Below are 25,030 nucleotides of genomic sequence, written 5' to 3' on the forward strand. Positions count from 1 at the left end.
TACATAACTTTCCCGGCGCAAATCGAAACCCGGAGGAATCCGGGTAAAGGTGCTGCCGTCACATAAATAAACGAAAAATCAAACAGATACAAAAAAGATGAATGGGCCGAAGAGAAAACCCAGCCGTAAACTTCGGCCATTGTGATGCTAATCGCAGGGAAATTAGATGCATCTATTCCCGAACGGAACGGCACGACTACGGACCGAAAAAAAACCCTGCAGGAATTTTGACACGTTGCACCTTTCCGGGTTGTAACTGTCACGGATTCCCGGCCGCACCGTCACGGATGAATAACGCTCCTCGGTGGCGGCCGGTATCTGTGTGTATGTGTTAGTGTGACCCGGGCTGAGGGGCTAGCCGAAGAGGTAATTTATGCATCCGATAATCGTGTCCAACTACGGCGACCGTGGCGGCGTCGGTTCTTTCATCCTCCTCCGCTACTTGTGCCGGTCCGTGGTCGGCCTATTTGACGGTTCGAAATAGGAACCATCCAGCGGTCTCTAGAACCTCCCGAACTCCGACCGGTTGTCGTCGCGCATTTATTATATTGTTTCGATCATTAACATTTTGCGGGGGTTTCTCATATTTTATACCGACGGCCGCGTGGAAAGATCTCGTCCTGCTGATAAGATTGGACGCGACGACGACGGCTGAATCTAGAAAGAGTAGGCGAGTCGGCAGCGACCCATACCACAAGTGCAGTGACACATAAATAGAGCGCACTTGTCGTACCCCTCAGCGAACGGGGGACACTTTTGACAGATGGGTTTGTTTACATAGCGTATTGCAAACTCCAACCATATTGGTGAAGTTTGCTACATTTCAGCGCGCAAAGCGGCGAAAACCGAAAAACTGCCGCTGGACAGAAAGTAATAAATCCAATTATCGTCAGAAAAGTGCATCCAACTGACTGGGTACATGTGTTTTCGTCAGTCGACCAACTATCATTATTCTTTCCGCAGTTTTTCGGCAATTGAAGTAACTGCGGTAAGTACGAAGCATTCTCAAACTTCACGTGTGTCGCTCCCTTCTGGTAGCTCCTGTTAGCTTTCGAATACCTCTAAACAAAAGGTGTGTTATGCTTGTGCTTCCCTTCTATTCGTTCGGGGAAAAAACCTAGCTGAAGGGGAATGCCTATCGCTACCATAAGCCAGAGCCAGACTTCGAAGGTTAACAGTAGATAAATCTAAATAATAGGTTGTTTGCTTCGATATGGCGCATATAGGCGAGCGCGCTCGTTGGCCTTTAGGGCCTTTTGCGCGGGGTGAGTCACTGCAGCAGCAATGTGCATTCAGCGCAAAAATACCGCTGCATGATGCCGCTGTTTTCCTCGTGATCTCTCGCACTGGCATGATTTGGCATTCACAATTCAATGAATAATAGCCGCGCCAAAGGAGCACAGATCGCGCGCGGCAGACAGACGTTCCAAACTGTGTCGGAACAAATCACCCGAACAGCATCATGCGTTTTTTTCTGTAATTTGCTTCCTTCCGAAATCCCTTCGGGGCTTTCGCTTCGACTTCTCGCCTTCTGACGAACCTATCGTTTGCTGCTTCTGAGGAGCCATTTTCATCGCTCCTCGGGCGCTTTCCACATCGCACTAATGATTGCGTTGCAGGAAATTTGAAAAGTGTTGAAAAATTAGGCCTTAACTTACGTTTTGTGGTGAAAAGCGACAATACAGCTGTCAAACTCAGTAACCTGACCAATTTCATGTTGCTCTCAAGTCCAAATCGCGGCCTACTTCTACAAGAGACAAAAGCAAACGCGGTGAGAGCGAAGCTACACCAAACCAAACAAACTCCGAAGTCTCGGTTATTTGTTTATCAATTTACGCTTGCGTCCGTCCCTGCGCGCTGAGCGTGTGATGACGATACACGATAAGGACGCTAACGATGACGGTAACAAGTGACAGCACGACTCTTCCGGCCGTCCGTTCGTGCGTGCTTTCTCGCGTTCGAGTGCCCCTCGTCGCGAGCATCGCCAGGGAAAGGAAAATATTTACTTTTCAAATTTCAAGTGTGTCTATCCCTTCCCTCGCTTCCACCCTCGCCCCGCTCGTTGAACAGGTCTCATTGTCTGTTTACAGTCCTCTTCGCGCGCTATACGACGCAGAGAATACATGCCTTTCTCCTAGAGCTTGCGTTTTTTTTCCTTCCTTCTCCGCACACAACTGTTTGCATTAGAAATATTCTCGTCGAAGCGTAAAACTTGCTTGCTTTTGACAGTCCTCCTCCGCTCCACCATTAAATTGTGCACTAAATTGGCAGTTTCCAGCGCGGCCACTTCACTCCATCGGTATTCGAACCACGCGGGAATCTTTGGCTATTCAGCCGTTTCAAATTAGCACTTCTGCGAAGCTCTTCGGCCACGGCCGTCCATCCGTCAACCACTTGCTATGCACGGCGCAACGTTAAGCCCCGTATCCCTCCCTCCTGTAGCTGTCAAAAGCGACGAAAATTGATTCTCCGGCGATGGCCGCGAATGTGCCGGGAATGACAAAATATGAATAATAAAAATATTTTCTTTCTATCAAACTGTCAACCGGGTTCTGAGGCCCGGCTTTGCGTCTTTCCGCCTGCACAATCGATTGGCCATAAGGTTTCTTGGGGAGCCGAGAGGGACTGGTGGCAACGGGACTGAACATAAATCATTATTTTTCAATGCGTGGCACGACGCGACGCGAGCGCGTTGACCCTTTTCTTCGCGTATCGGCGATGAAAGAGGAAGATTCACGGAGGATAGGTGCGAAGGAATGCCGCGAAGTGCCTAATTTGCATACAACAGACACCACCGGTTAAAAATGCTTATCTAATTAATTTATCTAGGCATTTTTCTTTATTCACACTTTGGCACTCGCGTTTGGAGCGCCGCCGAATGTGGCGGGAACCATTTTTGGGGAGGCCCCCGAGTATTATGGGCCCTCTAAGTAGACAGTGAGAAATGGGGGAAACGGCCATTGCCGGCCGTGGATGGAAGCTTGGCAGAAGCGCTTTGTTTTCGGGTTAGCGAATGATGGTTTTTTTTTCTGTTAAGGAGAATGGTTTTCATTGTTTGGGTGAGAAATTACCTACCTTTTTGGAGTCGAGGGTTTGTGAGCCGAAGTTGATGGGGGATTCTGAAAATGGAAAAAGAAAAATGAGACATTAGTATAAGTTGTTTGGGGAATAAAACAAAAACGAATATATAAAATGTTTGTGGACCCCTCGGTGATGGGACGTCATAACTGTTAAATTTCTGTTTTGCTACACTGATAAAAATCCACACGCTCGATCTGTGTGTTTAAAATTATGGATCGATTCATGAACGTTCATATCGATTTGCTATGATTTTCTTGCAAACTTCGTGTGTGTTACACATTAAATTCCTGTGTTTTGCTTCATGGATTAATTCATCAACCGAAAACAGGGATTCCATATTTTTTCCACATAAGTTCCCGAAGCTTTCTCTTCAGATTCGTATGTGTCAACCTATGGACGCATAGATCATCACTCCAACACGGATTCAGTGTGTTTTGCTTATGGTTATCTTGTGTCATAATTATCATGTTCAAGTTGGTCGATTCATTGATTTGCGCAATGAGATTGTTATGATGGAATACATGAGCTATGCTATCGCTTTCCATGTTCAAAGTTTCTAAATTGTTTGGGATCAACCCATGGGATGCATAGTGATCTGAATTGCGGTTAGACCTCGTGTCGAACGACAGTCATCATCATGCTTCCAAAGAGAAGAAGCAAATTTTGAAGCTGAAAGTGTTAGATGAAAATTTGTGAATTCTACCTTGATTATAATGTATAGTTTAGTAGAAAAATCGGATTCCACTAAAAGATTTTCCTGGCTTTCAGTTTCGAAAATAAATGGAATATGCTTATCCCTGGCTTCCCAAATTATGGATTTGCGGCGCCTCGCTTGTTGCTGGCTCAAGGGTTTGAAAAAAAAAAAATCAAGAGAGCTTGCGACAAGCAGAGGAGCCTCGGATCCATATTTTGGGGAGCAAAAGTTTTTCTACCAAATTTCTTCTTTCAGTCCCATGACATTTATGTTCTATTACACATGACTATCTAAAGCTACTACATTTCGAATTCAATTAGCAAAACAGTTGGTTTTCATGATTTAATATCTGGAAATTCATGTTTGTTTCACATGACAACCTAATGTTGATACACATGTTATTATACCGTGAAATCAATGATGAAATCCATATGGCTACCACAATCAAATCATGTGGTTTTTCTCATTGCGCAAATCTATAAGTAAAACGCAAGACCTTGACGTGTAGATTTTTCTCAGTGTAATAAATGGGAAGGATTCACATCGTAAAGCTACGACAAATATTTGGCTTGAATTGATAAAGAGCTAAACAGATGTTTAACATCGTAATGATTTAGTTAGAGCTGAAACCGATATTTCAAGCGTGTGCTAGAATCAGGGCGTAAGTCGCATGATCGATTTCTCGCGTAACAATTCAAAAGGGCCAATCCTCAGATCGTTGACTCTGAGAAAATTCGATTTCAATTTTACTCACCACATTTTCAATTCCTATTTCTCAGTATTCAAATCAATCAATGTGATTTCTTGCTAGTTGAGTGACGATTTACTATTACTACACGCTAATTATTGCTTTGTTTTTGAAAACTGACAACAATGTGGAAAAAATGATGGGTTTAAATGCTTGGCCCATTTTCGATTTTCAACAAGGCCTGGGCCTTTTTATTGGCCAAAATTGAATTTTATTAGCGTTCTTGAGAGAGTCATTGGCCTCTCAATATGTTAAGGTCAATGACAGTTTGCGAAATTTTTCGATTGTAGGCCCAAGGGTGGTACTGGCTGCTCTTTATTGCTACCCCAACGTGTCGCTGGTTCTAAGCTGTAAACAACCATACAAAATAACGACCAAACAATGATGATAATCAATTTTCGCGCAAACATCTATTCTGGAGATTCATCAGAATTTTAATTTAATTGCTTGCAAACAATTTCTTTCAAGCGCATTGATTACCTGTAATTTTGCGAAGAATGATTATTACTCTTCCGCGTTAAGCCTTAAAACTGGTTCTGGACTTAGGTTGGCGGCTTTTCAATAGGGTCCTAAAATGTTCAATGAAATCTCGTTTTTATTTATTAACACGAAAAAGCATGTTACCACAACTACTTAAGCAATTTTCCCGCTCAAATAACGGCTATATTATGTTTAAACTTCAATTTAAAAATTGGGTCCATAAATGAACCTTGACACTTAAGATCATGCTTGACGTTCGCTTAGTCGACAAAAACATCACAGGGGTTTTTGTTTCAGCACTGGGGTTGTTCCTATCTGACATTTTGAAAGGAACACGGAAAACAAAATACACCCAAAAATTTGAGTTTAAGCCAAGGGGTGTGTCAAAATCTCAAAAAACACAAAAACAAACTTTTCGACTCAAACAAACGAAAAGCATCAAAACATTGAGTAAACATGTGTTTTTGGCCTAAACTTAAGCGTTTTGCTCTAAAATTGGGACAGGGCTTTAGGACCCTATTTTACTCCCTGTTGACAGCCACTCTCCACCCTTGTGTAGGCCCTCTTGATAGAGCAAGAACCGATCATTGGCCGTTTCAAGCAGTGGGCCAATGAACGATTTGGAAAAAAGCGATTATTGGCCGTTTTGAAAATCGTGTTCATAACGTGTGATGACTAGATGCAAGTTTGTTAGTATTTTTTCACTTTAAACCATTTGGTAGCGATGCAACCTTGTGAAAAAATGCAGACGAGTTTGCATCTTGTCACTTTAATTCACAGACGAGATGATCGAGAGAGAGAAATCGATCATGCGACTTACGCCCTTATTCTAGCACACGCTTGATTTGCACATTCGGCAAAGCGTGTACTGATAGCTTAAGTATTGTGCTAGGGCAAGTGATGTTCAGCTGTCAAAATTGTTTGCGCTGTATCCAGTTTGGTAAGTAGAGCAATTTTCGTAATGTATTCCCAAGTGACTCCAAGCAATATAACATTGCACGTATTCTACTGTATATCAACAATGCTGATACGACATTGCTTTTATTCGACAAATTACAAGAGCTGTCAAGCAAAAGCATTAACGCTACATTACAAATGTATTAATGAACTAATATTACTTTATGAATTTCTTGGTTGCTTTATAATCATTCTTGCATTAGTTCGACTATATCAGGGCCTTTTTCAACTTTTAAACTGGTAGGTTTATGGCAATAAGGCTATCCATGAGGACTTTCCGTGATTGGACTGACAGCTAAAAGTGTGCATGCAATCGAAGCGAAGGGGTAAACAATACATGCGAGTGTAATCAGAGCTTTACTTTTTCTTTTGTAATCGAACGGTCACTCCAATCGCGAAAAGTCAAAAACTCATGGTAAACAAAAAACCAGCTGATCGCAGCTGTCTCATGGATTGCCTTATACAGCTGCTTCATAAAAGAAATTATATAATGCTCCATGGTTAATTGGGTCGTTACGCCTGTTGTGCAATTCAAATGGAGCTTTTACGTGCGGAAAACCAGAGAATTTGTTTATATAGAGAAGCGCGGATTCTGAAACCAAAGGTTCCAAATGAACCGTCAAACGTAGTTCCAGTCGAGCAAATTCAATGAGACTCAAAGTGATGTTACGCAAAAGAGACGTTGGATATGTGTAAGTGAAAAGTGATACGAAAGTGACGTCATTGATAAGCTTGGTTTCTTGTAACGACTGACAGGATGACACGCACACTGAAATATTGTTTGAATGACCTCAATTATTGATAGTCATTGCAAATATTGTTTATAAACAAAGTCAAAATCCTCTCCGCGTTTCTCTAGTACAATCAAATTCTCTACACTAACAAACATGTTTCGTAATAGAGCGCAGTACAGACTTCAAAAATTAAGCGCTATAGTACAATTTCTCCTCATTACCAAAGTAATCTTGATCCAGTATGAACGAAATATCACTTTTACTTACGAAATAATTGAGCGGAACTCGTTTTTTTTTTCGGAAAAATGAGAGCTCCTTTTGAATCCAACGGCAGGCGTTACCGACGTTACGAAATCAGTTCCACTTATCCACAGCTTACAGCTCAAGTAATTCCGATAGCGTAATCATTCCTCAACCGTTTCTTGTCCTATCTTTTGCACAATACTTATAAACAGCGTATTATATTTGAACAGTAAAAGTTACATTAACTTTTTTGGCTGTCAAAAATACTTTGGTAATTAGTAGAAAATTATACTTATTGATCAACTTGGGATCAGGATATCACCTTTAATCCCAGGTAACATTGATATCTGAATAACAGCTTATCCAGGCGAAACAAGGCTGTATAAACAGAATTTTAGCTGAATAAGCTGCTATTCAGCTACCAATGTTATTTGGGATGTGTTCACAGAGCTCTATTCAAAGTTTGAACGCAGTTGTATCACGAAGATAATGGGCTATGGGATATGGGACAAGAATCACCCTAGGAAAGCCTCTGCTACCAACAGTACTTGAACAGTCCAGAGCTTATAAATGTAGCGTTTAGAGTAAAGTGATTATTCATATACTTTTCACGGATGTTTTGTAAAAGTTACATATGATGTGGATGTGTACTTAGACTTAAATTTGAGAGGGCTACTAGTAGCATTAGTCTGCGATGGAAAAAATGCCTCTCTGAGAGCCTATTTTTGCATTTCAGCAGGTTATGGGCCCAGAAACGCTCTGTAATAGATTCTGAGGCCTATTTCGACAAGGGATACCATAAAGGAAGCGAAACCACCTAAACGAGAAAACCCGACTTTATTAAGGAGCATAGTCTGGACAATGAAGTGTAGTCAGGACAAGTAGGTGACTTGGAGAGGAACCAAGCGATGGAAGACAAAATGCGGTTGTTGAGGCTGTAGAGATTCAGTTTCTGAATGAAAGGAGAACGAGATCGATACTGCTAGAAGGAATTCGGTCGTCAGAGGTAGCTTTATCCAGTTAGTCCAAATGAAATAAAGACATAGTATTCGGGTTCAGAATGGGTGTCACTTATAGTACAACATTCGGTCCCTTGGTACTACACTAGACACCCAAGATACTTTTCACAGCATTCTAGCTTCTGATCTATGACCTAATATGCACTGTGAACAACGTCTTTATTTTGCCTTTGGTTGGTCAGAATGATCTCAAAGCTAGAAGGATTTCTGTGCCAGAAGAAGTTCAGAGAACAAAGAGTGCTTTTTGACACATTGTGTATTTCAGAGGTTATGGGAAGAGTAGAAGCGTTAAAGTGTAGTCATGTAGCACCAGAGAACTTGGTTACCATATAGTGCCTTGAACAGTTTTAAGAGGTGGAATAGATGAGTTATTGAGTGGATGGAGAAGACAATGACTGAACAACGAGTTCAGAAACCTCAAGACAGTCGACGACTCCATAATAATTTCTTTTTCTCAAAGTTCGTCGACTGAAACGGGCAGAAATTGAAGGCTAAACTTAAGAGTTAAAGCGAAGAGTTGTTGAAGAAGAGTCAGAACAACGCTGATTCTGAATAGTATTAGTAGACCGAGTTCCCTGCGGTGTCCCGGTGTCCGCCAAAGGGCGATCCGATACCGTTCCAGTCAGACCAGGACACGCAGTAGATCTAACATAGCCGGAAGAAGCGCTGTGGTTCACTTATTTAAGTGCGAGAATTTCCTGGCCACGAGTTGTATTGGTGGGCGTGCAGACTCTGAGGGTTTTGAGTCAGTGAATCTCTGTGGTACGCTTGATTTACTTATCCGATAATTACAGTCTAGGCCAGCTTAGAAGGATTTTTTTACTTTATCGGATCAGCCCACGTTTAGCCAAAATCTTAGCAGATACCTATCTTTCTGCATTTTGGAATACAGTCAACTTTCGTTCGTTGCACTAAGCTTGTAGCCCATTAGTGAAAGACTTTCACTAATCGGGCTGAGTTTCGAGCTGTCAAATATCAAAGAATAAAAGAAAAACAGAGCTACCAACATTGATAAATTGCGTCTTATGTCAGAAAATGACGTTTGCCTTCGCTTTAGGTGGGCTATAGCCCAACTAACGGGATCACAATTAAAACGTAGCCCACTTAAAGATAGTGCATCGAACGAAATTCGACTGTTTTGCGATTACTGATCCTCAGTTCTGGATTCATCAGAATGGATCTGAACAAGAGAATCAAAAGTGATTGCGCGAGATGTTTCAAGGATTGATCATTCGATTATTGATTCAGAGAAGTTACCACAAACATAAGAATCATCTAACAACAAGAGGGCATTGAATGCAGAGCGGTTCAGCGAGCTAAACAAACATTGATCTCATCGTTTCCGGACTAGAAAACGCCACATGTAAGAGTTGGAGTTTGAACAAATGGAACATCTGTGTTGCTCTCAGGATACGCGCTAGTTGCTCCAGGAACTTATGAATCCCATCAAAACTTCGTACCGCAAGCTGAAATGTATCCGGATAAGGATGAAGGTGTACCAGAATTGATTGAAAGGTGGAATCCGTGCTACGATGGACACTTGAATGGCGTGAAGGAAGACCATAAAGATGACAAAATACTTGGTTACACACACTAAGCTCTTACGATGAATTTCACCGTAATCTAAACAGCTGAACAGTTCGGTGAAATAAAACACCGTAATTCTGTCGGAATTTTACGGATACCGGTGAATTTTTACCGAACACTGCAAAAAATTACCATACTCCGTTAATTTATTTTACCGAACCGTTCAGCTGTTCAGATTTCACAGGAATCCGTAAAATAATTTAAATGTGCAGGATGCTATCATACAGTTCAAAGGTATTTAGGCAGGCATATTGTGTTTGATGTTGTTCATTTATGTTGTTGAAGATCAACTATCAACATATTGTTATACGGAAATATACTGAAAGTCATCATCAAATTGGATGATTTTTGTTCAACATTTGATGATATTGTTTAATAACCATTCAAAATGAGGAATATGAAGATTTGCAACCATGTGAATTGCAAATCATTTAATTTTAGGCAGGAGCTTTTGTTCAGTGTAGTTTACTGAGGAATCTTCATTATCTTTATTATTATCTTCAAACTGGATTGTCCACTTTCAGCGTGCTTTCACAGCTTCGCCCAGCTTGAAATGCAACTTTTTGGAAAACTCCCAAAATTTCCAGCCGCCCAGACTAACCGGTTCAAGTGGAAATTTTCCTACCTCTTCCAAACTAAATTGCCCGAACAGTAGTAGTGGCCATTTTTTATGGTAATTCATCGATAAACTCTCCTCCCATAAAGTCGATGACGAGACCCAGAGTGGAGGCCGCCTCACGTCCGAATCGGGTTGTTGGCCGCTGCTCGAAGAAAACAACTATTATGAATTCAACATCACAACAATTTATATGTAAATTCGGGACATCGCTGGCTAATTTATGCCGGCTCCGTACTCCGCGTAGAGCTCTCGGCTGGGTCCACCACCATTAGAGAGCTTTGGAGCATGCGAACGGACGGATCCCCTGAGCTGAGCGTTCCTTTGATTCCGGAGAGCTCGGAACAACTTAACGCCAGCGTTAATAATTACCCTTTTAAGTGATGGAAAAGTGGCGAATGAACAACGTTGGTGAAGCGGTGAAAATGCCGACGAAACGAAACGGCTTGCATCTCAACACACTTGTTGAACTTCACTTTACTACAATCTCAAGGACACTCGTCGCCGTCGTTTTTTGTGGGATCAAGTTTTCTGCGGTTTCCTGAGGAGGGGCAGGGCGGTCGAAACCACACGAGAGAACGACCTCGACCGCTTCGGGACCTCTCTAAGCGCGTTTGGCCGTCCGTTGATCGGGTTGTGAACTTCTAAAAATAAGAGAATCCACAAAAAAGAACGCAGCAACATAACCTCTTCTTGGGTTTCGAAACGGCAAGAACCACCACCAGCCACACACGAGAAGAAAGATTGCTTTGGAAATAACGCAGGAGGAAACGACGAAGATGACGACCAAGAAGTGGATGATGAAAAAATGTAATAAAATCCACTTGGGTCTGTGTCTCGCCCCTTCTCCTCTGTGTCTCGACTCCGGCCGCGCTCGCGTATTCTCGTGGAGTATTTATTTTTTTTGGTGTGTCTTACCCCTCGCCTGCCGGGGCGTCGGCGAGGGGTAAGACACACGCTGCGGTAGAAAACGGCTTAAATTTCTTCCCGCCGTCTTCGGGGGCTTCACAGGCTTTTAAATATTGTCGCACCGCCACCAAACCGGATCGCGCCAGTGAGACTCGCGATGCGCCTCAACTCGCGCGATTTTGAAATCAGTTTTTTAGTGTGGCGCTGCATTCTTACGATTTTTATGAACACAGCGCACTATTCACATATTAGCTGCGACGCACGGGGCCCGAGAAAACAATAATTATAAATAAATGTTGGTCTTGATTTCTACCGGATACATAATAGAAGGGAACGAAGCAGACTCGCTCTCCTCCGGTCGGCGGCTGGATGTCTTCTTGGCGGAGGAGTTTTGGTCTTCGCCGCCGTCGCCCGCGTTCGTTGTGGGATTCCTCCCGCCGAGAATCTCCGACCGCTTCAACAGTGCCCAAATATGACGCGCAGTCTGATGGAGGCGTTTCGATTTTCGTTCCCCGAAAAATCGAAACGCCAATTTTTGACAAATCGCCCGTTAATAGAAATGATCTGGCTGGGCGAGAGCCAGGAGGCAGATGTTCGATTTGAGATGGGAATTGAACGTCGATATGGCTTCCGAGCGAAACACAGACCAGACTAGATAGTGCTTGCGGAGATGCGGCCGTTCGATGCAACACTCTCCGAATTAAGCTTAATTAAAATTAAATTAAATAATAATAGACCACTGTTCGTTTGCGGCCGCCGCCGCCAGCTCTGTTTGCTTATGCCGTCGTCGACGAGTGATTAAGTTCAGTATCAACAACAACCGCCGCCGACGTTGCCGCCTCTCAGTTTCCTATCCCTCACCAATAGTCTGAAACATGTGTTTCTGACCCCCCAGCCTTCCTCTGAGCAAGAACAGGGCACAGAATTTCTTGTAATAGCGATCAATTCCATTGATTTGGACAACTTGCTTGCGTACTCCGCGAAGACCTAGACACTTATCGGTTAACTCGACCCAGTTGGTCTCCATCTATATCTGACGGTTGTCTGCGGGTCAACCGGTCCCATCAAACCACTCCGCCTTTCGAGTAAATGATTGTGTTACACACAAAATATTGTTGTTGATAACAATCGAAATACGATAAATTCAATATCTACGCGTCAACTTCGTTCCACAACGACGACGTCTGGTCCCGTCCTCTGACTGCTCTGCAATGATGCTGTAAACTTGAAATCCATACGTCTGGCACCCTTCGCGCCTCTCCACCGAACCCCGATAATGAAATTAAATAGGAAAATAATTTAATGACTTTTCGTTGCGGCGCGCCTTCCCCCCTCGGTCCGTCCGTCCAGAATCCGCTCCCATCTAGACGCTTCGAGCTGGCCTTCGACCCCGACCGCGACCAAGACCCGAAAACAGTCAGTCAGCAAGCAGCACCATCAGCATCAGCCTCTGACTCTCCTCGGATCGATGATTAATGTTGTTGCCATGGCTTGGAATGGCTGGATGGATGGAAGTCGTTGTTTTGTTGCTCCCCAAAACTGAACGGTGGGAAAGGGGAGATTATTCCGCCTCCCTGAAGGGTTTCTTCTTGCACTCAGCGTTCGATGTTTGGGGGGTTTTGTTTTGACGGAAATCGATTGCACTCGAGCAGAATTGCACTTCACTTGTTGAGATGTTTGGCCGGTGTAGATAATGGCGGCAAGCGTTTGGTGAAGGTGGATTCATTGGATAGCCCCTCGCTAAACGAATCTATGACAAAAGGTCGAAAGGACAAAAGGTCGAAGAACAAAAAAAGGAGGGACAAAAGGTCGAAAATCTTTTTTCAAAGAAGGAAAAATTTCCCACCAAGCAAATCAATTTCAACCTTTTGTCCTTTCGACCTTTTGTCCATAAACCATTTTGCAGTGTAACCAGAGCTGAATTTGGAGTATTATGTACGTGATAGCGTTTTCGTCAAGTTCAGAAGACTGGCTATTTTTTTCTTCTCTCTGGCGTTACGTCCCAACTATAACAGAGGTTAGTGTTCTCATGAGCACTTCCAGAGATATTGAATGAGAGCTTTCTTTACCAATTGACTATTAATGCATTCTAGTATCGCGTGGAAAGCGCGAAGATATTTTATACCTTGAGATGTTGAGGAAATCTCAGCAAACCAAATTGCTGAGTTTCAGTAAAAACCTGCTGATTTTTAAGTGTACTATAGTTCAGGGATCAGCCATTTCGTTTACTTAAAATGTCAGCTCGTCAAATTCCAGCAAACATTTGATAATTTTAGCTAACAACCCAGGTACCAGCAAGCATTGAAGTAAGCCTTACAACATGTTGTTCACAGCATTTGGATTGCTTACAGTCCTATTAATGCTGTTGGATGGCTTAGCGGTTGTTGATTTACAGAAGCATTGCAATTCAGAATTTCTCTGTTTTTATAATCATTTCCACAGAATGCGTCGTTTTCAAAATGCTTTTTTGCGGCTTTACAAGAAAAGAAGAGTTGAGATAATTTGTTACTATTAAATAGCAGTTTTCATTTGTTTCACACTCATGCTTCGTTTGTTGAACTTTTTCTGACACCTGATGAAACGTATAAAACCAACAAATCCATATTTGGCTTGCTTTGGTTGATATTGGCTTGCTTTGGTTGATATTGTAAATTGACGCTTATATTGATATGCTGATATTGATTTCGTGTAAAAATCTTCAGACTTATATGTGTCGACCATCTGTCTTACCTTGGCGGAGCATTATTTTAAAACCAGGAGCTTTGTTTTGCTGAGAGTATCTTATGGCTCGAAGAAATCATCTGACTGCTTCATTGAGTTTGGAATCGAATGAAACATCATGAAAATGACTCACTTTGAATTTTCCTGTTCAATTCCTTTCAGAAATTTTATCGGCCTTATCAGTCTTGAGGCTGCTAAAACGACTTTTGCTTCTACTTCTCCGACGTTTCGGCGTATATTTCACCTTCTTGAAGGATTTAAAGGCTGCGTTTAACCTATAAACCCTTCGAAGAAGGCGAATATATACCGAAACGTCGGAGATGTCGAAGCAAAAGTCGTTTTAGGTGTCTCAATATTGATAGAGCCAATAAAACTCCAGAAATAAATTAGTTTTCTCAGTGGGAAGCATTCATCAAAACAGTGCAGTTCTATTGTGATGAACTTTGAACAAAACAACAATTTCTCTAGACCACTAAATGATTTCATCCAAATTCAGTAGCATGCCTAGAATATATTTTTATCAAACTTCAGATCTTCCTATCACGCCAAAACCTTAGGTATCCAATGAAGTCTTATGTTAAGCTCTTTGTGTACGCTCGAGCATCCCTGAAAGATGGCATGATTGTTTTTCAACTAGCTGTAACAATCTTACTCATCTATCATAAAAGTCAATGGAAAGTATCAGAATTCACAGAAATTCTTGGGATTATGTTAAAGCCTTGAGGTTTTTCCGAGTGTTCGCTGAATAAATCTGCTACATCCGAAAAGCACAAGCTACAGTAACATGTCTATCCTAATTTTATTGGTTTAAAAAGTTATATCTGTTGAAATTCAAAACGATCGGCGAGGCTTCAGTTTTATCGAAAGATAACAGCCAACCTCTCTTCCATTCAAACCTTTATAAAATCATTCAATTGATGGCGGGAGATTTCGTTCAGTATTGTTTGAACAGTAGCCAAACCAACTGATCATATTCATCAGTCTGGTACAGTGAAATGAGTATGCCGTGGGCTCTCATTCAATCATCAAACATATGTGCAAGTGATTGATCTTTCAAAGTCGTTTTAAAAAAATCGATGGTTTGACATTATGTAGAATTGGAAGCTATTTTGAATGCCACATAGTAGCCTCAGGTGAGCTCAAGTTCGGCATTTACTGCGAGTTATTGTTTCATTTTTCCCGGATCCCATTTTCTTATAAAAATTCGTAATAATTGTAAACAAATTTGAACAAAACGAGCCAGACGAATATCATGGTTGAAACTATATAGATTTTTTCTAAAAAATATTTAATCATTAATCGAAGACTGAGCAAGCTACGTATATTCCACTTCAGCATTGGAGGGTCCATAGGCGTAAAATTGAGAAGAATCATGGCCCCTTCTTATTATAGGTAGTAGATTGTATAGGATAACTTTATAATCCTCCAATATAACTTGTGAACCGATTATAGTAGTGCACTTTTACACAGAGGTAGATGAAAACCTGCAAAGTTTCTTAAATCGTTTGATAAATTATGCCTCTTTCCCGGGAAAAAAGTGAACGTAATTAAAAAAAAATATGTTGTGGTAGGGTAGGTGTACCAATTATGGATGCAATATGTCAACAGTAGTAATAAAAATCAAGTTGTAACCGCGTTTCTAAAACGCATGCATGACTTTTTGGTGTCAATTACTAGTTTAAAGCCTTGCGAATCTGTTGATTTAAACAGTTTTAGTACTAAATTTACTTTAAGCTTCTAAAAATGGATTTTAAAAAGCGTTGTCTTTGTACCAATTATGGCAATAGCGTTCCTAGCATTCGACATAAAAGTGTACCAATTATGGACTATCGAATATTTGCACGAAATGAACTCAAACGCCATGAAGAGCGAATGATAATGCAACGCTAATATGTAATGAAGATATCGCTCATAAAATTTTCCAAAAATTTTGGGTTAAATAGATGTTAAATCATTTTTTTGCAATGGGTTCATGGGAGAAAATTAATTTTCGAAAAAGAAGTCAAAATGTAGTGTAAATGCAAATTATGATACAAAACAGCATTAATGATCTCACATTACCTTTCCAGTGCCAATTTTTAACGAAAAAAGAGGGAAAATTCAAAAATCGAGTGTCGCTGAAAACCCCTCTCTATCATGAAATTAGCATCTTCCGCTCGCGAACGTTTTCGAACGTGTGATTGAAAAATCTTAGTAATTGAGTACAAAACATGAAGATAATGCCTTACCGAACCGTCCCGTCGTGGAAGTCACCCGTAAAATAGCTTTAATTCTTTTATTTTACTGATCAAAATATGTAAACAAACCGCCTCCAGAGTATTGCCATAATTGGACTCTCATACATTCTTTGTACCAGTTATCGACATAGTGGAAATAACACGATTTCCAACTTAAAACAGTAGAATTGATTGCATACCAGCTAAATTTATTCATTTGTTCTCACTAGGTAACATACATTCATCTGTTGAAACAGTTTATCCGGATGAAAACATACATTTCGTAACGGAGGTCCCTAAGCCAACTGCTAAGAAGGTGACATGTATGTGAGGCAAAATTTTCAAATGTTCATTTTTCGAAGCTTTTTGCACGAATGTTCTTTTCAAGGTTTAGTTACCATCAAAAACAAATAGTTTAATCATTCCTGTGAATATAAGCCATTATAGTCTAGTGAAACAATAAGAAAAATCTCTTTTTGTTCCCACTATTGCCATAACTGGTACTATAGCCATAATTGGTACTTCTACCCTATATATTTTTTATGCTTTTACTGGAAATACAAAGATCTAAAAAAAACTTAAAGCAGGACACAAGTTTACCTTTTCAATTCGGTTTGAACCAGTAGAATTATGAAACAGGATGCAATTTCAAATGTTCGATTGGTTGAATCATTAAATAAAGTAAAAGATCAATGTGAAATTTTAACAATTCCAGCCTCTTGAAGTCAAAAACAAATGCCCTTTTAAAAACATGAATTATTGTTGGCCAGCATTTTGGTAATTAAAGTGAGTGATTTATTACTGAAAACCTCAAAGGTAACTAATAAAATTTTTGGAATTTTCAAAATGTGAACATGAAATTGAGGGCCCTATTTTATAAGTCGTGTCGATCAAAATGACTCGACTAGAGTCACTGTCGACCAAAACTTTCACTCGACACAGCCCTGTCACTCGAGTTTTTCGACAGTTGTCACTTTATGTGACTGGATTGCTATGGGAGTCGACGGGTGACATCTGAAACATGCATGCTTACTTTGATCGGCAGTGACCACAGATGAGTCACATGAATCTGCTCGATTTACAAAATAGACCCCTGAATATTTTTTTTTGCTTCAGTTAAACACTCGCATTGAAGAATTAAAACTTTTATCAAATGAAGCTGTCAATATGTAATTTGTACGGTAATTTTAGTGGCTTGATTTTTGGGCTACCAAATATCGTAAAAGAAGTCTGTTCATTTTTAAATTATAAATGTAAGACTGAGAAATTTATTTTTACTGAAAAATACATGAGCTCATTCTAACCAACGTCTGTTTCATTGGACTTGGTTGAATAAAGAATCTGAGTCGAGAGAAATTTTAGAACATTTCACTATTTTACATTTCTAATATTAGCGTGACTTGCAGAAAATCCTTTATGTCCACAGATTAGAGACAAATGCCAGAGTTGTTATACCAAATTAAGGGCCTTATTTTATAATTCGAGTCGATCAAAAACGACTCGACTGGAGTCACTGTCGACCAAGCATTTCGCTCGACTTGGCTCTGTCACTCGAGTTTATCGACAGTTGTCACTCTATGTGACAGGATTACTATGGGAGTCGATGGATGACATCTGAAATATGCATGCTTGCTTTGATCGACAATGAATACAGACGAGTCACATGAATCTGCTCGATTTACAAAATAGGCCCCTAAAAAATGTTTTAAAAATGACTCCACAGCGTTACAAAGCAATACACCATCGATATCCCGTAATCAATCTAGAAGCAAATTTTATATATATTTCTTACAAGTAACATCACGTCTTCTAATTACAGACAGAACAGAATGGATGTAAAGTACAGTCATCTTTCCCTTACTCGATATTGAAGGGACCATCGAGTTAGGGAGGTATCGAGTTATAGAACACAAAACCAGTGCAACTGCGATCTAACGGACCATCGAGTTAGGCCCCAAGCACAATGTGAACGGCAACGCGGTACAACGGCAAAACGGCATGCCCATCTTGATCTACACTTTACTTTTCAATCCAATGTTGACTAAATCCTTTTCAGCATTGACTTGACAAGTAGAGTGTAGCTCAAGATGGGCTTGCTGTTTTGCCGTTGTACCGCGCTGCCGCTCACATTGTGCTTGGGGCTTTAGCCATGAAAACCAACTTTTACTATGGTTCTCTAACTCGATATCGAGATACGGAATATCGAGTAACGGAGAGTTAACTGTATATACACAGATAAGTATATATAAATCTGATTCACATATTGCCCATATTGATCACAAAATATCGATGCTTGTTTTAAAACTTGTAATTATACTTAAAAGCTAAAGAAAATTAGATTTTAGTATTAACAATACAAATACAAATGGATCAAACCTGAGGAGTGTGGTCTACAACATTTAGGTCATTCAATTTGACCAAAAAAAATTCTACCAGTGCTAACCGTTGTTTGTTTGCTTGTCCCGCAGGAAACTATTTTCAAGATGCACTCTTAAAATACTTCACACAAAGCTTCTGCAGTTTTATGCAGGCAATTAGTTCAGAAATCAGCTTAAATAGATAGTTTCTGACCGTACGTTAGTTAAAAATATATTTCACAGAAGTTCTGAAAAGCTTACGCAAGTAAACGTATTTCAACAATTGATAGTTTTTGTGTCACATAAAATGTATAGCAGTTTTTAGCGTGATGATCTAATGACCGCACACCTAGGCATACCTAAGACAAGACGTGTCAGGTCAAAGTACAAAAACGAAACCAATTGCCTGTCAAAAAAGACCACTTCTCATTGGTCGTATTGGCAAAGGCCTACTTTCACATCGTTGCGTTGGATTGCAACAAGGCACTTTGACGGTTTTGAAAATAAACCTGATTTTTAAAACCGCTAGCATCGTCTATTGCACTAAATTAATAAAGCGTGAAAGAAACAACAAAATTATGAGCCTTGATATTTGAATTTTTTCACAAGATTTGCCTCAAAAGGATACTGGTAGCACTGGCTTTCGTATCGTCAAGGTTATCGATTGAAAAACAACGGGGCAGTCTCTGTTGAGCTGTCACGTCCTGTCCTAGAGGCAGACTCGGATCATTTTGATAAAAATTTTTGCTTGACAGCAGCCTGGCTGCTTGTTGATATCCAGTTCGCACCCCAGGATCAAACCAATCCCGCCAATCCTTAAGAGGAAACATCTCAGATTCCAAAGATGGCTGCCACAATGGCCGACTTGTGCCCCTGCTCACGTTTTCAAGGGCACTAAACTGGGGAAATAGTTAGCAAATGTTTCTGATGTTCTTATTTTAAGCTTTCTGTTAGTGCACGAAGCCAAAATAAAAAGTACATTGTTGTTGGATGCTTTCTTCGCGAGGTTTGGGCCTTTGAAGTTTTAGTGCAATCTCAGAAGTGGACTCCAAACTGGTTTGATGAATTTTAGCATCGAAAACATAAAGGATTGAACATAGGCAATATGGCATTATTAGACGGGACTTGTAAATCTAACAGATTTGTTTGGCTCGTATAACAAACAGATAACAAACATTTAAGTTCGACTTCAAACTTTGTAAGTCAATTAACGGTCATTTTAAAAGGCAACACAGGTAACAACATCGTGGTGGCGCTGTTATCGCTAAGTTCCCATGACGATGTAAGTGGTGAATATGAAATACATCAAGATTTTCATATTCACCACTGCAGTGCACTGTTTGACGCAATAAGCTGTGGGGCAGCGCTAATGATTTCAACGTGTTTCAATTTTAATATTCACACAGGTTTTCAGAAGATTTTTGTTCTAACATAACAATCTGTGACTCAAGTGACAGAGCATTGTCGAGCGAATTTTTTGGTCGACAGTGACTTAAAAAATAAGGCCCTACGTTTTGCTATTTCCTGTCAAAAAATGATCATTCAGAAATTTAGATGATTCATATTCAACATGAATTTCTCGCGTTCTGTATCATAAGGGCGCAACTGCAGTGATCGAGTTCTCTTCATCGATTTTCTCTTTAGCTACTTATCGGATTAAATATTTTCGACTGTTATTTTCGATTCACTTCTCATGGTCCCTAGATCGTAAAATGTTCCACAAATCTATTCATTTTCGTGTACTATTCCAAAGAGAAAATCGATCACTGCAGATACCCTGTATTAAAGACGAAATAAAAACCTTGAAGTACCTTGCAGTTGTCCAACATTTTATGGCACATGAGGTAATGGAGCAAAATCTAGAATGCTATGTGAAGAGTGTTGTACGATCCGTCAAACTTGGGAACCTTTTTCAGTACCAGGGGATCGAATGCAATACTAGAAGTGATAGAATAGTGCCCGATTACTTTGTCTTAATTGGTCTTTACCTGTATGATGCGAAACGCGAGATTTAAACTGTGCACTCATTTCTTTTCCGAATTTCTTTAGAGGGCAGCAAACACACGTTTAGAGAGTGCCATGGAACCCCACATTCCCCCTTATTTAAGTCAATGGGAGCTGCGATAGCAACTTTTCCCTTAGAAATGGGCAACTTTTAAAGAGCAACATGATATTAATTAAAAAATTAAGCTAATACCCAAGTAACCAGCCAGCACTTAAAACAGCACTCGTTCAGCATTACATGCGCCTTCAAGGCAAATCATTTAATGCTCTTAAATCGTATAGCTGCTGGTAGTGCTGCTTCAGAGCAGGTTTTGGCGAAATAACGTGCTACTCCAATGCTGCACCTTCACAAAATGTTGATTGTCGCTGTCAAAATATGTAACGCCTACAGGAGGAACAAAACAAAACAAAAACATATTTCATCTCCTCTCGTCTTTTGTCTGTTGTGATCTGCGAATCATTTTTGCCTTCCATTAGGTTTTTGCGATCCAAACTGATGATCTGGTGATTTCCGATGGTGAGGCTCCACGCTGCAAGCTCGGCTACAGCTGATGTTGTTCCAGGCTCTGATTTCATATCCTACATAAGGTACGTTCTGCTCAAAAGTTCACCCAATTAGCTGTCAACGAGCAGATACGTTGCGGAAATTTCTTATGCGAAACAATCATACCAATGTCTGATAAATCTGGAATATAAAATCTAAATCATTTGCATCATTCACTTCAATAAAATCAGCTGTTGAATCTATCGCGCGTCGTTCAATGAAGCATAATATTATTGCTTCATTGAAAGAATATTGCGGCCTGATTTTCGTCGCGGAAATCATGTTTGCAATGTTTGCACGGGAGTATGAGAGGGACAACAAGTGAAGTCAAACGAGTAACACATAATCTGCACTATTCTTTCATTGCATTGGAATAGCAAGGAAACAGCATTTGGATTGCTTGGAAATAAAAGTTGCCCACGCAGTTGAAATAGTTATTAACAACAAGGAGATTTTGACTAGCATTACTTCTTCTGATTCATGGCAGCTATGTAATCAAACTGCTTCCATAAGGCAGCAAGCAGGTCAAATGCTGTAAGCAGTCTTTCGTGCGGCTTATTTTAGTGCTTGGTGGTTACCTCGGTATGATTACTAATAACCTACAGTGTGACTTAAGTGAATTATTGTATAAGAAATTACCGAAACGATTTTAGTTGTTTTCTTACTTTTTTTATTTGTTCAAGCAGCAATCAAGTAACTCCTTAATTTTTTATGAGCAAATAATTACTTAGGCACTTCCATAATTCACTTTGGCTTTGCTCGGACGAACTTTGTCAAACTTTGCAATAAAAAGCACATCAATACACAAATTGTGGCCAAATATGAGCTTTGTAGCTTTTGAATCAAGAATTCCACCAATAGGATCCGGCTCCCTATATCGAATATTATCGAACATATTTCTGATCAAACCGCCAATACATTGGAAAAAAAACGAAAAGATACTCGAAAATATATTATGATTCACGTAACGTCAGAAAATTTCATTCCACTCAGAACCCACCTGTTTTTTTTTTCTATTTGTATCTAAAATCATACAAATAAAAAGAAACAATAATTTCGATTGATTAAGGACTTTCGAACAATTTGTTGAAATGCATTTGGAGTAAATGTAATAGAAAAGTTTCTGGTTGCAAAGTTTGTTTCACCGTTGTGTGATAGTTTTGCTAGAACTGTGCTTGCCGCTTCGATATCACGATGTCGTCTACAAACCCTGACAAACTTTTCAAACCTGAAATCTCTCAATTAGGGATCAAAAAGCAGCAGAAGGAAATACTCGTTTTATATTCGTATCTCAAATATGATTCGCGTTCAGTATCATAATCAGTGCAGTTAAATGTCATGAATCTCACGTAACTCTGACAATTGAATGCTGCGATTATCTTCCTACTCCGTTAAAAATGTCATCGAAAAATGTCATTTTCTGTGACTATTTCTCAAATACTATCAGTTAGTAATACTAGCTTAAGCCATATTCCGCTTGAAATTGTGTGATTGGTTTTTCAACTTTTCCAGATTTTGAACTTCAACCGCACCTGTGATCGGCAGCATCGCAATTTTAAAGCACATTGAAACCATGTGTAAAACACTTTGCTATCGGATCTAAACCAAACTTTATCACAATTACGGAATCACACGTTGAAAAGGATTTGGATCGAACTTGTGGATTATTTCCAGTGCAGTTTGACTTCTTAATGGTAGTAGAGAAGAATTGATACATCTCTAAATTTCTCTATAGAGATCATTAATCCCACTTAACAAAAATATTCTCAACATTTATTTCCATTTAGATTGTTTTCCTTAAGAATTGTTTAATGTTTTTAAGAGTTCAAAACGTTGATTCAAACTTCGTTACTCTGACTGACAAAACTTGTTATGACTCCTTATATATTTTTATCTTTTGTTTCAATGCATCTTAAATCGATAGAACTAGAACCTCCCGGTTTTACCTATAGATTACTCCTTTTTGAATTGATCGCCTTCTTGATCGCAAACTTTTGATTTTTATCGTTGATTACTGTTAATTTTACCATATAAGTATCTTCGTCGATCTATGAAACCTAATGAGTATCTTTTTTTATCAAACATACTATATATATCTTCAACCAAATGGTACTAAATTTCGTTCAACCATGTTTTATCTTTAGGACTATATTAACCCGCATGGATATAATGCAACGACTGATGTTAAAGTAATGTTGCATATTGACAACAGAAAATGAAGCTTGGGATCGAGGGATCTTTTGCACTATTTTTTTCGTATAGCTGGTATTCTGGTACATCAGTTGACAGCTCTTGATGTTTGGATTCTCCGAAGATCGGAATGTTTGATACCGATACTTATTGCTCTTCCCCCATATTGACTAGGGAGACCATTTCAAAGAGATTCAAAACCAGGAGATTCTACAATTTTCACAACTTCTCTTATCGTATCATTTTTTCGAAGACACTGGGTTGTTTCGATTACGCATGTCAAATGAAGTCGATAAAAACTCGTCAAAAGTTCATCCATGATGTTGGGTATCTGACAAGAATTTTCTCATGGTTATTGTTTGAAATCTATAAAAATCCACAGTAGCACTCCTTTTTTCAGACTCTTGCTTAAAATTACATCAAGCATCTTGCCAGAAACTCACCAAAAGGAAATCTTTAGAAATCGGTCGAGCACCTCAACGAATCCATTTAGATATCCCAAAAAACCCTGTAACAATCCCGCTAGAAATTCACCGATGAATTTAAAAAAATCTGATCATTGCCTCGCTTGGAAATTATTACGAATATCAAACTGAGTTTATTTTATAGAATCTAACAAAATTTTTGGAAATTAACTACAAACCTTTACGGAGACTTACTAGAGATCATAAAAGTAGTTGCCGCTAAAAATCTGCCTAGATTATTTTTGGGAATTTCACAAGGAAGCTTCTGTTAAGTTTCCATTGAGATCTCTTTCTAGAGAGAGAAATCTGGCAAGGATCTTCACAGGGAACCATTGAGAGTGTTTTCTGATAACCATTCGTTAAGGTTCTAACATGTTTAATCATGATGAGGAGTGCAAGATGTTATGTGGTAATTAATTTATTTTAAATTCATCCAAACTTCCCATTGATACTAGACTGAAATTGTCAGTTGTAATCCTTGAGAACATCTTCAATGCGATGCATAAAATATTGGAAAAAGTTCCCATGATTGCCATCATCTGAGCTGAAAATCATAATCGGTGTTTCGGAGATCTATATTTACATGACTTTTTAAATTCAAATGCCAATCAAACAGGTATTGACAAAAAAGTTAATAATATACATCGATAAATGGACGATGTTCCCATGGAACCTTACAAATGTTTTGGTACATGATAAATTCAAATGCCAATCAAACAGGTATTGACAAAAAAGTTAATAATATACATCGATAAATTGACGATGTTCCCATGGAACCTTACAAATGTTTTGGTACATGATATTTTTTGCAGGTCAAATAAGCAAATGAAACCCACTATTTTGGTATCGAAAGTTTTGATAATATTTCCCGAGGACACAATTTCTAGACGATTCGATAACGAACGCCATCGATTTGTTACATGAGTGTTTTTAAAACTCGACATAACGTAATGTGAACAAACTTAAAATATTGTTTGATCGGGTTCAGGATCGGGACAGTTTTAATGATAACTTCAGAAAAAAATATCAGAAAGTTTTCTTTTATACACAAAGTTACATTTTCATACTCCAAGAGAATTGTACAATCACAAGTACGTTGAATCTCACAGAAACTTGATAGCTTCACCAATTTATTGAAAGTTACTATCTTACCATTCGCTAGTGGAAAGGTGATAGTGGTTTTCAATATCACAAAATCGCTGTGAATGCATGTTATAATGCAAAAATTACTGCTATAACAAATGATATTTGCAATCTACGACACTGATAGACCTAAGCTCGAAAGATTAACACCTAATTCTTAGAACTGTTTATCGCATTAATCATTTTGCAAATGTTATGACGGGTAGCTGTGCTCTCACTTGGCTGTAACTTACTCATAATAACTTAGTAAACTAGCGGCTGTAACACTATCAGAATGAAACATTTGATTTGTGGCGATAAATTATACGATTCATTACAGAAGG

General features: G+C 39.5%; 1 long non-coding RNA gene across 1 annotated transcript in view; it reads right to left on the reverse strand.

Moving 5' to 3' along the window:
- Window positions 1-25,030, reverse strand: part of LOC110675652 — a 135,949-nt gene that overhangs the window by 56,411 nt on the left and 54,508 nt on the right. Inside the window, exon 3 of the long non-coding RNA XR_002499677.1 lies at window positions 3,076-3,119. This is a non-coding gene — a long non-coding RNA (uncharacterized LOC110675652). The remainder of the gene's footprint in view (window positions 1-3,075; window positions 3,120-25,030) is intronic.

This window comes from Aedes aegypti, chromosome 2 (genome assembly GCF_002204515.2).
Source record: "Aedes aegypti strain LVP_AGWG chromosome 2, AaegL5.0 Primary Assembly, whole genome shotgun sequence".
Classification (NCBI taxonomy): domain Eukaryota; kingdom Metazoa; phylum Arthropoda; class Insecta; order Diptera; family Culicidae; genus Aedes; species Aedes aegypti.